The sequence below is a fragment of the Mya arenaria genome, chromosome 15 (genome assembly GCF_026914265.1).
Source record: "Mya arenaria isolate MELC-2E11 chromosome 15, ASM2691426v1".
NCBI lineage: Eukaryota > Metazoa > Mollusca > Bivalvia > Myida > Myidae > Mya > Mya arenaria.
Window position 1 is genome coordinate 4,041,566 of NC_069136.1, and position 17,144 is coordinate 4,058,709.

Sequence of the window (17,144 nt, forward strand, 5' to 3'; positions counted from 1 at the left end):
TGTTATTATCGAGCTTTCAGTCAGGCTTATAAATAGGAATGCTGCTTTTAGACAACTGGTAAAAAACAATTCCCCGTTGCAAATAAAATTTCGAGGTCAAAGGCGTCATTGGCGATCTTAACTAAATAAGTATATCACCCCGCATTCGAGGCATGTATATATTTTCATATTTACCACAACTTTCTACAAGCTCAGACGTTTTTTCCCTCTGAGTTTTTCAATCGTTGAGTACTAGAACAATACGTGCTAGAATAATATAACATTGTTATCAATGAGACATGAGTTTTAATTTGAGAACATAATTTTTAACATATTTTTCTCCTTTCTTGCTTACGTGTCTCATGTGATCTCCACCCATATCAGGAGGTGTTTGTGAACTGAAACAGGAAAAAATCATATTTATTCGCCAAAACATAGATATGAAGTGTTCTCATATACTTAAACTGACTTTCCGGGAAAATGGACAAGTATTTTTGATTATGTTATTAACTTGGTCAAAGAAGCCATATAAGTCGGCAAAATAATGAACATATATCCAAACTACGTGAAGAGTTAAATGAACTGTAATTTTGGTTTATGTCAACACATTGTTTGTGCACCCAAAGCCGTTTTTCTATAATGCTTTGTTTCCTGTATTCTGCGTACCTGACCTACACTCGGGTTGACCCCCTCGCATCCCCCTTGTTGTGTTAATGAGAAACGAAGAGATTTTTAAAGAATAATTTAGCGCCAACGAGGTTCTCTTAAAAATTTGCACTATAGACATTTGAAAAGTTAAACAACCGAGAGGAGAGAATATAAACAGATCAGGTAACAAGGAGGCTAACCAGGCATCGCGTGTCAACTTGGTGCAAGAAATCGCAGATCCTCGACGAAGATTAATAGCCTATTAGTTGATTTTTAGAGCCCTAATGAATTAATATTACGCTCTGCAATGACTCTTATAATCTTCTTTTTTGCGTTTCTCAAAGAAATAAAGTGTTGACATAAGTCACAGTTACTATTGCTATATCTTTCCTTCATCCTCTAGAAATAAACCCCGAAAAGTACTTATTTTTTCAACTCGGTTCGTTTTTGTAAAATAATTATTTTGACGAGCTCAAACACAACAACTATGGGGATACTGCAACATGCCATCGAAATTAAGTAATATTTTGGTTCATATTGGTCGTCAAATATTATATAGAATAATGACGGTAAAAATAGGGATATGGCAACATGCCTTTGAAATTCACTTACATGTTGGTTTGTTTTGATCATCGAACATTACAATGTATGGTGGTACATTGTCACCGGACTTGTTCGACAGACACTGTGGTAGCTCGCTGTCAAACACAGAGAACGCAAACGAAGTGCAGGGATCAGTTGTCCGGTTGTCCTTCACAATGGTCAAGAACTGGGTCGGGTAGTCATTACTGGACATAAGATAGTAATGCAGTATCAAGAGATCATTGTAAAATCAGTTTTCAATATAAAGCCTAATGGCAACTAGATTCAATATACAAATTTCTAACCTTTTAAACGTAAACGAACATTTACAATAAGATGAAAGAAAATACCTTATCATTCGTGTAGTAAACAGATCAGTGTGTATGGTCCAAGGTTTGCTCAATATTCGCACAGCCCCTTCCTCAAACCAACTAGTCTTTGTTGAACCTACATAGTAATTTTGTATGATAATGCGTTTATTATTAACATTTGTTAGTAAGCGCAGTTTCTACCTCATCTACCCAATAAACTGCAGTTGGTAGTAAGTGCTCGCCACAAGGCGCATTTTTGGTACAGTAAAACCTATATTTTATCAGCTGGTAGTCCAATGCAGAGACATTGGAAAGTAAACTGTCATGTTTTTGTGAAGATAAAGTAACTTTAGCAGATTAAGTAAGGTTGTATATTGTATCGCATAAATTATCTTCCATATTTACACTATTTAACTGATACTTTTTGGGGTACTATACTATGGGTTATTCTTTCTTCAAAACTATATTAATGATATCAACACTTCAACTAAAATACACTTGCTATACAATGTTATATAGAAATGATGTATAACAGTAAATAATCGATGTGTATGCCTATTCCAATTTGTGAATTGCATGTGATAATGTTGACAAGTCAAATACGAAATGATCTACCATTTTTTGGAAACTATCAATATCGTCAATTTGGACTTAGAAATTAATACAATATTATGGACAAGAACTAAGTAATTATTAAAAGTTTGATTATCAAAAAAATGAAAGTGCAGAACATTTGTTTTTTTTTATTTGTTTCTGTTTTTACCAATGTTTTGAAAAATACTTCTACTACATATTCAAAAACTCCCCTTCTAAGATTATGGATGTCTTATATGTAAAAAGATACTTTTAAATAATTATTTCGTTCCATGTTTAAAATTTTTGAATGTACAACTATTTCATCCTCTTATAAAATTTTATAATTAAGGATTAAATTGCGATTTAAATTAGTTATCAAAATATAGGTATTGTGTGTAAATAATTCCAGTAATCCAGTCACTTTTCGAAAAAATAACACTTTCAAAACGAATGTACACTGCAAAATATGGCGTCGAAACAAAATGCAGCTGCGCGGTTATGTTGCGGCCCGAATCGAGCTTAAGGTAAAACTTTTTCAATGACATCACTCATGACGTCATACAAGCACCCGTTATAGAGGTTATTTTGAACTAAGTGTTTTTGCATTTTCGTGACATTTAACAGCATTTTAAAGCACATTTACGTTTCTTCAACTGTTCCATCCATCTTGAAATTATCTACATTAAAATCAATCAAATTATCGTTGCTTATTTTGTTTTAACTGCTTTACTGCAGATTACAGTTTTGCATGTTGCCAATAATTGTACTACGATTTCTTAAAATAAATAGTTCCGTAGTAAATATGCCCCGCCCCTTGGTATTATTGCGCCCAATGACAGGGCAGAAGTATCGAACAAACGCACGCGATATCGATGGGAAATGCCATTGCACTTTATACAGAAATAAAGTGCAATTGATAAACAACAACCATCGTTAAGGAATGAAGTGTGAATGTAAATATTCATCCATAAACAACGAGTTTTCCACGCCGCTTCCTCAACTATTAGGATGTTCCATTACCATACATTTTAACTGAATATAAAACAAATGCAGTCAATGATCAAGATTTAGTCCTGTGCTTGTGTCAAACGTCAATATAATGAACAGTTATATTGCACTGATTCTATCAGTTTTGCAAACGGGTCGCAGGCCTTTAATTGTAATTTCAGTCACAAGAGTTTGATATTCATTGGCAATGCTGAACGATACGTATATGCATACCGGTGCCATCGAATTCAATCACAGCTGTTTTGCTATCGAGGTCTTTGTCCGGGTAAACTGTTATTGATACCTAAAACAGATGAACAGTGCAAATCAGTCAAAACCAATTATTATCATGTTCACTTGGAAAAAGAAATGCTTAACCTCGAACAAACAAGAACATGAATTGTTTAACAAAGTAATGGAGCAAAATATAAGACTGACGAGTTTATCATTATTCTCGTTAACTAATATTTATGCGAAAAGCTAAAGAAACAAGCTCAGTAGCAAAATGTTTAAGCATAAACCCGGTTTAATGGCACTGGGTAAACGCCAAAGACATAGAACATAAAATCACAAACAAGATTAATGGAAGAACAGAAAAAAAACTCCACAAACAGCAAAGTGCATACATACTATATATAAAAAACTAGGTATGTTTATCAAGAATTGTTAGGTACCGACTTGGAACGGTCAGTAAAATGTAATGTAAAGACTAAATATATATCTATTCCAAAAGCTATCGATGCTGAATGATTTCTTCAAGCTAACACAATACGCAAGAAGCATGAATATCAAGTTTGCAGTGCTTTTTACATTCATAGTATTCCGACTATTATTGGTACATAACTTAACTGCATTCTCCTAGCATGCTTGTAACTTAGAATTATGTTATGTCATACTATGTTTTGTAAAATGCATACATAATGTTTAATAAATCTAAATTGTTAAAAAAGTTTGCAGTGCACCAACAAAGCCCTTTATTTCATTATACGTAACATGTATGTCAACAAAATATTTACTAATAATGGCATTTATCTTGTCGAAATTAAGTGCCCATAATTAGTATGCATATGGATGATATAGTTAGTTAGTGCATAAGTCAAGGAATTGCCGCTGTGACACGATGTATGTTAAACCATTACTCATCATACTACCTTGGCGATTTTAAGTTTCCTCCAACGTTCAAGAAGATGATTTCTGTAGACGCCACTACAGTAAGGATTCCACCCATCTTTGCACGCTTGCGTGTTTGTGACGTTTTTACCGTAAAGGTAGGCATCTTTGATACTAGCGCCAGAATCTGCAGCTGCACGAAACATAAGTGTCCACCTACACCAAGGCTCTGTTTTAAAAAATGTTGTGTGCTTACAGTTTAAAGCTGCACGGATATACCTTATTTGTACATTTTATTTTTTTTGTCTTGGAGAGAGCACATTTTTGCGTAAATATCTGCAAACCAATGATAAAAGATTGCTGACAAAAATCAGATCGTAGATTTTCATATTTCCGTTCGAAAATTAATGTTTTATGGCTTAAACCTTAACTAACGATTGAAGAAAAATGCAGGAAACATCAATTTTTGAACTTAAATATAAACATCTGCGATCTATTTTTTGTAATCAGTTTTATATAACTGGTGTCCATGGATTTTCGCAAAAATTGGATCGTTCGAAGATAAAAAAAAGTTGTCAAAACGTTCAATCTGTGAGAGCGCAGCTTTAACCGGGAGAAAATATATAATGATAATAAATTCAAATACATGCTACCTTTTTAACAAGTTATTTAGAATTGTGTCCTAGATCTGTAAGTAAACTGTCAGGGTTTTATAAATATGAACATATATGAAGTGTCAAAGTTATAATAATTTATAGAGTGGGCGTGGACATTTTGACAGTTATGTTTGTTTACCACACACCATTTATTATCAGTGTGATGTTGATAGGAATTATGGCTATGTATACCGTTTCCAATTCAAGAAAATTATATTATTATTAAAGTTTTCTGTAAAGCACACTTATTGCTATTACACATACCATATACAAGATCGTTTCGATTTGTTCATACCCACAATCTACTACTTAAATATGTTTTTAAATGTAGTATGCAAAACTAATACCGTCCGCCTTAAAGTGAGTATTACACTTGTTTTAATTGTTTTCTGGGAAGCACCAAAATCTTGGTTGTAAATAGCTTTAATCACATCATTAACATATATCAAGCTTCCTAAACTTGAAGGATAATGGTACAACACTTTGATGAACGGATTGGATACTAGTTTGAATCGCATATCATTTAAATCGTGTTACTGGAACAAAAGCTGCTGTAACATGTACATCATAACGTTGTACGCAGGAACTTATTTTCGTAAGTGTAACGTGTAATAAATATCAAATTCTTATAAGGCAAACGAATAGCTTAAACTTGATTGTTTACACCAAAAACTAATTGTCATTAGCATTGACTTAGCGCTGGAACAGTGCTTTCGCCCTGAAATAAGAAAAACTTCTTGCGGATACAAGCAAAAGCAACGTAATGATATTCAAATAATGTAAGTCTACTTTGAAATGATAATGAAAATATGCAATATGGAAACCAAAAGGAATCTACCAAAATGGCAACCATAATGCTGAATCACCCGATTGTAGAAGGGGTCCACAGCGCTTCGCGGCATTCTCTCTATACACATCCATTCGCGGGTGAATTCGTCGCATCTTACAGCACCACTCGTCTGAGTTGAAGCTTTGAATACAAAAAATAATAATATTTATATGTTTTAGTATCCAAATGAAATCAACAATGTTTCACAAGTGATCTTATATTTAACTCATATTTCGTTTAGTTTTCATTACATACTACAAACACAATATCAAATCTCTTTTATGAAACACACTAAGTGTGAAATTTGGTACCGTTAAATACCGTTAAAATAGAAAAATAACAACAATCTTACAAATATTGTTGTTCGTTTTCGATTTGCTTTTACGATCGTAAATGTGTTCTGTGAGCTTGAATGTCAGCAACTAAATTTAAACTTTGTTTGCGGATATATCTTCAAAATAAAAACAGATAGGATGTCAATATGTTCATTGTTTGTGCAAAATGCGTTTACCGCCATATATCGTTATCAAAAATGGTTTTCGAGTTGGGAAACTGACATTTAAGGGACTGGAACAATAAGAACGCACCCGGAGTAATTCGCTTTCACATGACGCCTCCGTAGTGAATGTCGTTAAAATAGCTTCAATTTAATTGTGTCTTTACGTGTTTACGTGTCGGCTTCTTTTCCAAATCGCGCAATGAATAATAAAGGCGGAAACGTGATACATAGATGTCCGAGATGTCCGGAACACCGTTTCCGTGTATTTGACGTTGCCAGCCGCCCGTACACGTTCATTCATATCAAATCAGTAAATTTATTTCATTTACGTAGTTTTGGTAAATGTTGCTTTTATAAATATAAACGTTACTGAACGACATTAATACTTATTAGGAAAACTACAGAAACAAGGGCCATTAAACGGGGTTGATGTTTAAACTTTTGACTTCTGAGCTTGTTTCTGTAGTTTTTTTTTAAATAAATATTCTAAAGCAAATCCTATAAGGTACCTGAAACAGAATAACCTGGTTTGCAAGTCGCTTCCGTTAGCTGTCGAGAACCGCTCAAGTGTTCATTCCGAACCTCTGCATTTGGAATACTGAGCGCATTGCAACCTACCAAATAAAAGATTACATTAATTGTAAATACGTTAAGATTATGTGGTTATTGGTTAAAGTAAAAAAAAATCATATTATAAAGGTGAAAGGTTCATGAGCTCATTCCTCCCGTCAAATCTTCGGGGCTCAACACATTCATGATCGAATTTAGGACTGGCTGGAAGTTTTACTACACAACATTGTGTACACTAGCAGTACCTTAACCGGGGTATGATAACTGGGTATATTTTGCAAATAACTTTTCACCAATAGGAATAAAACTTAAGTTTTACTAAACAGTTTCAAGCGATCAGCATATAAAGAGCTAGTACTGTTAGAATCTCTGAAATGCAATATTTGTGTCATAAAAGGGAAAAAAGATTCTCACGTAAACGTTCACATGTATATGATTGATTTTGCGGCATGCAGAGCTCTTCATCTGTACAATTGTTTTGACTGCAACTTCCGGTAAGTTCCTTAAACATAACATGTTAATTATATATGTCAATTGAAAACACAGAGTTGGAATTGTCCCCGTTTTCTAGCTTGAATTCGGGTTTAAACTGAGAAACAAGAAATTATGTTATCGTAAATTAATCGGACATGTATTGATCTATCAGAAAAATCTAAAGATATTTTTAAGAAATTAAATTACAAATGTTGATTTATATTTGATTATAATTTTGATATATTAAATATACATGCATTTTAATGCGAATATACGGTTGAAACTACAGAAACCAGTCTTGTAGCCATTTTACAATAGACCTAACGAGACAAAAACAACATCACGATGCAGTAGTGAGCTTCAAGGAAACAAGCGTGTCGTTGGGGTTTTCACTTGTTAGTGAGTACTCAACTTAACACTTGTAAATATGTTTTACACCTGCATTTATTGAAGCACGGTTACTTACCTTTCCCCAGTTTCGTATTGAAATATACGGCAGTGTGTAGCCCTTTCCTCCAGTGTAGCTGGTAACACTACCATCGAAATAGGGATATGTTCCTTTGATTGTAAGAGCACAAGCCCGTTGCTTCCAATCTACAACGCCACAAACTAATGACAGTGCGCACAGGGCAATGCATCGATGTAATGTGTCGTAACTGTTCAAAAAACCAGTATGTGAACCATTATCATGTGATAAAATAATGTCTGTCTTCGATAGTCTGTGTGTTGTATAAGTAGCATGAACATTCCCACTACGAAGAGCTATATGAAATACAGCGGGCATCATCACAAAAACACACAGTCTTGTTTGAAGAATCATTGTCATAGACCTCAATTTATAAATCTAGTTTTAATAAATTAGATATACTCTAAGAAAACGCCAGCTCAAACTAAGTCGTGTTCACATTGTCGTCAATGTTTGGAATGTTCATAAAGTATTTTAAACCGCTCTAATGAGGTGTTTTCATTAAATATATCCAAATTGCACTAAAATACATAATCCATGAAATCAGTATAAATGCGTATGTTTAGCAAAACTAAGTCGCCCTTATTGGAAAACCCGTTTCAAATTAAGCGCAAATAGTTAGAGGACGTTCACTCGATAGTATTGTAGTATTGTCAGCTTGACATGCGCTTATATGTCAAGTCGGAGCATACGCAAATAAAGTGATGCACGCATTTGAAGATCGATTTCTTTCTGACAGAGGCTGTGCCTTATCTTTCAAATGAAATCTCTATTTCAGTATGGAATTTATATAACATCTTTTGTGTACAAAACTGGCTTTGTAACTACTATGTTACTTAGTCGTTATGATAATGTAAGGCCGAAGGAATGAAGTAAAGCTATTTTCTTACAACTAAAGTAAAGTGTTAAAATTAACATTTTCTTTACGTTAGCAAACTGGTTTCGTTTAATTCCGGTAACACACATACACTGCATTCGGTGACATAAGCTAATTTAGCTATCGTAGACGACTGTAAGGCATGTCAGAACTCAGGGTAGTATTGTTTACTTCAAATAATAGGGACTTTAGCTTGAACCTTTAATGTGCATAGTATAGTCTGCCCTGAAGAAAAACGAGATACAACATTTTTTTATCATGAAATAGCATACACGATAAACGGCTTTAAAACAGGCCAAATTAATTTGTATTCCAAGAGGTTAATTTTATTCAGATTTATCATTTTTCTTTAAATATTTGATGACCATTAAGGTATTGGTAATGGGCATTGAAAAGGAAAAAAACAGATTTGCATATTATTCATGCATTATCCATTTTTTAATATCTGTTTTGGAGTCCTCATGCTTTGATCGTATGATGGAGTGCTAGGTAAACAATAATGCCCTATTGATTATACCTTTTAAAAGCTGTCATATCGAGCAAACATCTTGATATATATTTTTAAGACAATGTATTCATATATACTAAGATTCATTAAGAAATAAATGTTTTATAGGACAAAAATGGCAAACAAACAAGAGATCGTTGACAGAATCTTATAAACGAATATTCGAAAACCATTTTACACATGTGTGTGTTAAAACATCTTAAAACAGGTGTGGACAAATGCCCTAAAATCTTAACAAGCACTGTTATAGTTTTTTGGAATTTCTTTCAAATCTGAAAATAAAAAGCGAAAACTGTCGCAAAATGCGACCGTTTATTCTTTAAGACTGCAATTTTTGTACTAGTTGTACCTTAGGCTAGTATAGTGAGCGGACACTGTACATGCAGTTTTTGCCAAGTCGAGAGTCGTGACTAAAATGACGTGACTGGTAATGGAAATTGACCATCATATTCTACCCATAAATATTATAAATATATTGTCTTAATTTTGAAATGAAAAACTGCACTAGATAAAATGCCCATACACATTCTAATCAAATTTGGTGATTTTTCGACAAATATATATACGGTTATTATCGGTCCGGCCGTACAAAAAGAAAAAAAAACACAGTAAATTTACAAATGTCGAACCAAAACCATAGTGTGATGGTGGCATATACTCGCTGAAGTGGAACAACTGAATCCGGAAAAGACATGTACTCCTTTTAAAAAGTTAAAAAATCATGAAGTATACCTCTAAGATAAAACGTGTGCAGTCAGTATTTAAATGTGGTTTTGTACAAGTTTTCTATCAAACTGTGCCGGGTATTTCGTTGAAATATATGAATAAATCAGTTAACGCACCACGGGCGCAGCAATATTGACCCTGGGTCGATAAGCAATACACATAACTTTACTTTTCAAAACATGAAAGACAAAACGCGTAACTTTTCCTATCGAAAACTAAAAAAGAGAAAGGGATCATTTGCGGCCCTTTAAAATGGTAAAAAAATCTGTTTTCGCGTTTCAAAACTTGTTTTGCTCAAAATTATACGCAGTGTTTTAATCCATTGAATTGTCCATTGAAAAACATCAAACTAGATTTATCAGGTTCTGTGAGAGATATCTTGCCAGATGTGATCATTCCTGAGGCTCGAACAGATTATAAACATCAGGAAGATGTTCCGGCTCATAAAGCTTTTAATTATATTCCAGGGTGGTATTCAACATTTAACATAAGTAAATCAAAATGTATGAATTATGTAAGATTTACTTAAATGGCAAAATTTACATAATGATTATCTTAAGATGAGACTAATTACTAAAGTCAATCTTAAATATGAAGAAACTATTTGATTAACTTTATAAATAATGGTAGCCTAGTACCTACCTTACATTCGACCCAAAATAAGAACGGACAAATACAAATAATTTTGGATTGTTTTGACGCTTTTAAATGGGACAAGCGTGTTAGAAGCCATTCGTCACCGCTAAACGGACGGTGTATTAGAAACGCTCATTTTACGAGATGTATTGATACACCAACCGAACAGAAAATGTTTTGTACAAAGACGGTTTATGTGAGCAAGCGACAACTTCCTTTCTTTGCCGAAGTGATGATAATAAAATACTTGGCACCACTGAACCATAAAAAGGAAACCAGCAAAGATGTTTAATTTTTTTTCATATAAAACGCGTGCAGTCCGGCCAGCAAATAGTGCATGTTTTGGGCTGAGCTTGACCACCGTTAACCAATGAAAATCAATACGGAAACACCCGTGGTGCATTTCCTTTTTTGAGATCGGCACTTCCATATATGGATATTTTGTTAATGCGTTCAAAATAGTTCTACATTTGATATGAAAGTTTGTTTCATTACTGTGCGACACAGTGTGAAGCAAACTTGTTTTTATCATTCAAACTAATATTGCCTCTGACAAATTCACTAACCATCGCTAAAACAAAGTATTTATGGAATTCAATTTAAGTTACCATTGGACTCCATTATTCGTGTTAGGAACTGTATCAAGTCGGCTATTAAAACAAGTCGAATATTGATTGCAAAGGTGAGTTTAACCTAGATGCATAAATTTGATTTTTTTTTTAAATTTATTCATTCATATTTGAACACTTGCGAATTCATGTTTTATCGCTCCTCGCGTTCCAACCGTAAATCTAATGGCAAGGTAGGCTTCGGCTTCTGTCACAGTATAAATAAGTGCATTTTGAGAACTTCATATTCACAACTTCTACTTCGTTATTGACTTTGGCATAAAAGCAGCACTGGCAAGCGACGTCATCAAAGCGGTTAACGCCTTAAAGCATATAAGGCATATTTACAATAAAGTTTAAAAAACGTCTGTGTTACTAACTCAAGGTCTCGTACTGTTTATGTGCACAACTTCAACTTTGAGGAAATACACAGTATATTCAATAGATTGATCATTTGTTGTTTGATATCATCAGTTAAACACGTTTTGGTATCGATTGGTTACGTTTAGTTAGAATCATTAGCTGATAAAAATGTTTTTATTGATCAGTTGAAAATGTTTTTATGATGTTGTTGATCGCCATTTTAAATATTTTGAGCGATCCACATTATGACCTATCGCACAGAAAAATAATACAGTAATTAAGTATGGACAGTCACTGTGCTATACTGTACTGTTTCATTGATTGAAGGATTTAGTGAATTAAAATTGAAATAATTTTTTATTTGAAAAATTGTCAAAAACCTACATAAAGCTGATATTGATGTGAACAACGCATTGAATGTTTTTACTTATGTATCACAATGCTTATGACAAATGTATCTGGTATATCACGTAATTCCCAATAAGTTTAAAAATAGCGTTTGTAAATTCATACATTTACATTGGCCTAGTCATTTGTATAGATAAAACTTGACGTTTATATTTGTTTGTTTCAATATTGTGCTCCGATTGAATTAGTGCAACGTCATTTAACCAATGACATACGACGTTACGAAAATCAGCTATTCCTTCATACAAACGTATGTTGTCGGTTATATTTCTTTCAGAACATATACTTTATTGCATAAGATACTGCTTATTTATAATCGGTATGAATAAGTATTAATTAAAAGTGTAAAATGTCATTAAACCGCAAGCGAGCAAATATGATAAAGAAGCGCTATCGTGTTTCATGGATTTATACGCGTGCCCTACTGCATGCATACATCATAAACTGAAGAAAACATGCGATCAATTCTTAAATTTACTCATTATGTGACTTTCACATGCTAGATGTACACACTGTATGGCTTCATGGAAACAGGACAATGCAAGGCAGCGAAACACTGCTGCGAAACAGCGTAGAATGAAATTGATCATTGGAAACTTTTGAAAGAGGCTAACATCCAATGAAAATAACAGCGAGTTGCTTAAACGCTTATTGACAGTTTAGTGTGTGAAACGATCACATGACTTGCAAGGTGTTCGGAAATATATTCCACGCCTTGAATATCATTATGAGCAATTGTTAAACGTATAAACTCAGATGAGTAGGCGACACGATTGATGCGTTTATCTTTATAGCATGTAAAATCATGTATAATCTTCCTCATATTCTAGGCTTGTTTTAAATAATACTTCAATTGTCTAATTTTGGACCATCTTGGTGACAGTCGCTGTCCGTCCATAGGCATTAATCCCTACAGTAAACTCAAACCTTTATCGCTGTTCGTATATAGGCGGTATAAATCATTGACAAAACACACGTGTTTGTCAAGGTGCATAATTTTCTCTTGAAAATGAGGAATATCCGTTGAACAAATGACGGGAAAACAGACCACGTTTCTATTCTTTATTCGCAAGAACGGTTTTATTGTTATTTTAGAGGCCTCGATTTCACCCAATATTCACGAAACCTTTCTCCATGAACTGTCCGGACCTGGTCAGAACCTTTGAACAATTGAACACCCAACATCTTGGTTAAGAGGCGGACACATTTACTACAAGACCACTTTCACAAAACGTTGGAAGAAGGTTAACGTTAACGTTGATCAATTTAAATATGTCTACAATGTCATGGGTTGAATACTAAACTGTAAAATGTTGAAAGAATAAAGCTGAAATACAATTTCAGAAAATTAAAATGGATTATCACCTGTACCGACATTCGCACTACTTTTCTAAACAGATAATTTAATTGTCCAAATTATTGATTTTATTTCAGCCTCTGATGTGTTGGGAACAATCTGCAACCTCGACACCAGACCGGAAGTTGCGTGCAGTAACTCAAGAGAATCTGCGACACCAGAACCGGGCGTTACACATTGTTAATCATCAGAATACACAACTCGAAACAGGACGTTGTGTGTTTTGATCCAGCAGAACCCGTTACACCAGACCGGAAGTTGCGTCAGGATCCAACGAACCCAGCATAATTTCTAAACCAAAAGTGAATTCTTGACACCCGAGTTACCAGACCTGATCGAAAATTATATGCAATTATGAAATATAGATCACGGTACAAGTTCGGAATCTACGTACTGAGCTACAAAACTAACCGTTATACCAAACCAGAAGGAACGTTTAGTTATCAAGCAAACAACACTTATCCAGAAAAGAAGCTCTGAATAGAGTTGGAGCAGCATCCGGGAAACCAAACCATGAAGCAGACGGGCAGCACTATTATATAAATCATGATTATGGGTATCACTACATTTTTATGTCATAATTGCTCTATATTAAACATTCAACATTCACACACACCTATGTTTAATAGTATGTGTCTGTTTTCACCGAACTTATTATTGGACAGCGCATTGCAGACTTAAGCCGGTCATATTGTCCGGCTTCGTCGTCGTGTCGGCCTCTTTAGCTAGCCAATTCGGTCTCTAAATATGAACAAATGTGTTGAATTGTGATACACTAAACCTAGTTTACACAGATATTAAATTTATGTTTGAGCCATATCAAATCATGAGCACCATTATTATTGGGATAAGGAATGGGTTGTTTGGCATGATTTCGACGCAAAACAACGGCAATATTAAACACGTCAACTAAATGACGCCATGGGTCCATTTCCTGATTGAGATTACATGTAAAGTAACATTTGGTTAGTGCCAAGTAATTTGAAATCGATTTTTCCTTCTATTTTTTCAGTACCAAAAAAGGTACAAAGTCGGAAAAGAGTAAAATAGTCGACTTGTTGCAAGCGGAAATAATATTTTTTAAAGACACGGATGAGATTGAGATGAGATGACTGTTATGAAACTTGTTACTAATCGGTTACAATTGTTATCTATAGTGCTCGATTTTATTTTATTTGAGATACGATGAAGTTCATGGACACATTGATCAGAACTTTGTTAAAGATAACAACGCAATTAACGACGTTGTCAAACTTTAAAATTTGAATTATTTGATGATGTGCTCACATATTTGAATATGAAACAGTGGTCTCAAATATTGTTTGAAATTTTGCAGATCACAAATCTATTATCAAATATATAAATCTAACTGAGCAGTCACGATTTAAAAAGTTAATAACGATGGCTTTAACAACGTTGCTTACTTTAACATAATTCTGAACAATATATGTTTATGCAACACATATATTTTTATTGAAGGACTGACTGATTCAATTTCTTTTATCCTCGTTCAAAGATTACTTAAAGTTTGGACGCCATGTTGGAGTAATGTTTTCCAGCATCAACAAATTATGTCGTACCTATGTACAACATTACTATATCATTAAGAAACATTAACCTAAATTTAGACTTAATATTTAATATGTTGGATGTTATATTTTCGAAGTTTGTATAACTGTTATAAGTATTAGGAGTACTTAGAAACAGAAAGTATAACGCTACCTCTGCGTAAAGTGGTTGAATATACGGGAATGTGCTGAACCCCGTCCATCTAACGAGCACGGAAAGTGTACGGGCTGTTGAATACACGGGTGTGGTCGGACCCGTATATTCATAAAACTTATACATATTGGGTATACGGGATTCAATGTACTCAAAATACTAACCCGTTCACCCATGTTTAAAATAATTTTGAATTCTGTAATCAAGTCAGCTATTTTGGTGTTTCATTTGACAGCATATATGATATGATCAACATTTACACCATAGACTTACAAATGTTCACTGTTAAGTAGAGAAACAGGAAGGTATGATCGAAAATCACCTTTGTAGAAAGTGTTTCACAGAGAAACTGGACGTTGTAAGTAAACGTCGCGTTTTGTAGAAATATTAACGCTTTATGTGTTTTATCAGTCTTTGATGAAATTAAAAGGACATTCATATTTATGATACAGAATAATTGAATTCGACAATGCTTGGTGGATTGATTAACGGTTATGGCTGAGATGTTGAGGTTCCCGTACACGACGACTGAAATACGGGCGTGAACAGATCCTGTATATTTGGAATACACGGTAATATACAAGTAACATTATCCGTACAAATTGAAAACACGGACATGTTATGTTTCCCGTACACGCTTAGTTCGTGAATGTTTTGTTTCTCCGTATATGATGAGCAGATTCAGTATGAGTGAAGGGGTTCACCCCTTAATGTTAGGACAAATTGATAGCATTGAGAGAGAGAGAGAGAGAGAGAGAGAGAGAGAGGGAGAGAGGGAGAGAGAGAGAGAGAGATTACAACCTAAAGTTATCTTTAGTTATACCCATAGATCTATAATCAAAATTTCAAAAATTGTAAATCAAATAATGTTATAGACTGAATTGGCTTTTTCCCCTTAAAGCTGCATTCTTGCAGATAGACCGTTTTGACAACTTTTTAATTTATCGTCTTGGTACGAGACCAATGAAATGAGTGACCAAAACATGTGGACAAGTGTTATACAATCGACTGCTGGTGTCTTGTCTTATCCCTTTAAACATTAGTCTAATCAGACTCAGCATCAACTCGAAGACAATAAAGAATGAAGTAAAAAAAACAATAAAATATAAAAAGTACATATATTAATACATATTTAGAAATGTCTTCAAACAAGCTGATGCAGAAATCACATAAACATGAATAATTTCAGCCGGAGCAAACAATGTACAGTAGAGTCACAAATATGAATGTCTAATAAACCTCGCATTAGAATGGGTCATGCGATCTGACAATAATTGTATCAGGGTCGAACGAAATGAACAGAGAAAAACACAAGTCATTTAATATGCTCTCAGGTTTTGTAATCCTGGTTGCCTAAACCAGTGCATAGTTTATAATATACTACTTCATCGTTAAAACTCAACTAAGTGAAACATCAAAATGGTTCCATATACCACTGCATCGTTAAAACTCAACTAATTAAACCATCAAAATTGTTCCATATAGCACTACATCGTTAAAACTCAACTAATTAAACCATCAAAATGGTTCCATATACCACTGCAGCGTTAAAACTCAACTAATTAAACCATCAAAATGGTTCCATATACCACTGCAGCGTTAAAACTCAACTTAGTGAAACATCAAAATGGTTCCATATACCACTGCATCGTTAAAACTCAACTTAGTGAAACATCAAAATGGTTCCATATACCACTGCATCGTTAAAACTCAACTAATTGAAACATCAAAATGGTTCCATATACCACTGCAGCGTTAAAACTCAACTTAGTGAAACATCAAAATGGTTCCATATACCACTGCATCGTTAAAACTCAACTAAGTGAAACATCAAAATGGTTCCATATACCACTGCATCGTTAAAACTCAACTAATTGAAACACCAAAATGGTTCCATATACCACTGCAGCGTTAAAACTCAACTTAGTGAAACATCAAAATGGTTCCATATACCACTCCATCGTTAAAACTCAACTAATTGAAACACCAAAATGGTTCCATATACCACTGCAGCGTTAAAACTCAACTTAGTGAAACATCAAAATGGTTCCATATACCACTGCATCGTTAAAACTCAACTAAGTGAAACATCAAAATGGTTCCATATACCACTACATCGTTAAAACTCAACTAAGTGAAACATCAAAATGGTTCCATATACCACTGCATCGTTAAAACTCAACTAATTGAACCATCAAAATGGTTCCATATACCACTGCATCGTTAAAACTCAACTTAGTGAAACATCAAAA